Here is a 1,393-nt window from a genome sequence, read left to right as displayed (position 1 = left end):
TGAATTCTCCGAAATGATTGTCATTTATCGCCGACAGCCCGGTGCATAATATTCGAAATGGTGGGCCATCGGATATTTATAAACGACAGATATTATCTGGTTAGAGCCAATTATTGAACGGATGTTTTGAAAATGTGTGATTAAGAATTTAGAATCGTGTCATTGCAAAGCCCCGAAAACAGATAAAAATGCGCACATTACGCGCAGTGAAGGTGGAATGGAGCATCATTAATAATTTGTCACAATTTACGTGTTCAAATTATGTGAGCGGCAAAACCACGCTTTTATTTTTAAGCTAATCTGGTGGCTTGATGTTCACATTACATCTGTTATAACTTATGTCCAACTCGCTGCTGCAAAGCGCCTTTTTCTAGTTAAGTTAGTTTCAATAGAACGGCTGAAACAGTTGAGTTGGACAAACAGAAAAACTGGTATACGAAACTTGGACTTGATTGGAAATGAATGCAGTTTATTGTTTTAGGTGAAGTGCTGTCTTTGGCTGTTGGTCTCTTTTTATCACTCGTGTTGTGTCCATGCGGGGGTGCAATCGGTTATGCGGACGAGACACTGTTGCCGTGTGCAGTTTTGGGACACGAGCGATGCCGTTGCACCCCCGATCTACGGGAGTTCCAGTGCCGTGGTGCGGGGTTTACTGGAGTGCCCGACTTGCCCTACACCATCAACAAATTGTAAGTACTGTTTTTAAAGAGAGTTTTTTCCGGAGCGGTTTTTTGATTACGGGTACCACTCGTAACTCGTTTTAACTGGTTTCAGTTCAACTTTTTTTGAAGTGAAAACTCTTTATGGGAGGGTGAACCGGTTTGAACCACTCCGGCCTCTTCGCGCCTGAGGCTTGGGACGCACAAGTGCAGTTTAAACTCGACATTTTTGTCTTAGTGCGGGTGCATCTGTAGGTCTGATAAGCTTTTTAAATACACATTGCGTTATTAAACTGACAGTGATTTTGATTTATCAATTATTGAGTGTGATATTATTGCCTTCGGTGCAGTTTATCTTATAACGCTGATAAAAATGAATAAAGAATTTAGCAAGGGAGAAGGTGCAGATACTGCAAACAGTTTAAGTGCAAAAAAATGCGGATCGTCCATCAATTTGCAGAAAATTGTATTACAAACTTTTGAAAATCATCTTCGAACGACCGAGTATTTATCATTGCAAATGAGATTGCACATTGCCGTGCACTGTTAAATATTGATTTAAGCACTAACAATCGATGTTGTTTTTTTTACAAACTTCTTTTTGGGTATTTCGCCTCAAAATTTACGTTTTTTTGTGGTTTGTTCTTTTGTTAAAATTGTGGAATTATTCCATTGAATTTTATGGCAATTATCAAATGCATGTTGACAAATGTGTGATTTATGATATTCTCTGT

At 39.0% G+C, this 1,393-nt stretch overlaps 1 long non-coding RNA gene across 1 annotated transcript; it reads left to right on the top strand.

Moving 5' to 3' along the window:
- Positions 1 to 224: 224 nt before the first annotated feature.
- LOC125503272 lies at positions 225 to 956 on the top strand. Its single transcript, XR_007280725.1, has 2 exons — positions 225 to 431; positions 482 to 956. It is a non-coding gene; the product is annotated as an uncharacterized LOC125503272 (long non-coding RNA).
- The last annotated feature ends 437 nt before the right edge of the window (positions 957 to 1,393 follow it).

This window comes from Dendroctonus ponderosae, unplaced genomic scaffold (assembly GCF_020466585.1).
Source record: "Dendroctonus ponderosae isolate FM_Combo_2020 unplaced genomic scaffold, Dpon_F_20191213v2 Dpon_F_20191213_1604, whole genome shotgun sequence".
Classification (NCBI taxonomy): domain Eukaryota; kingdom Metazoa; phylum Arthropoda; class Insecta; order Coleoptera; family Curculionidae; genus Dendroctonus; species Dendroctonus ponderosae.
This window is presented reverse-complemented; position numbering and strand designations above follow the sequence as displayed.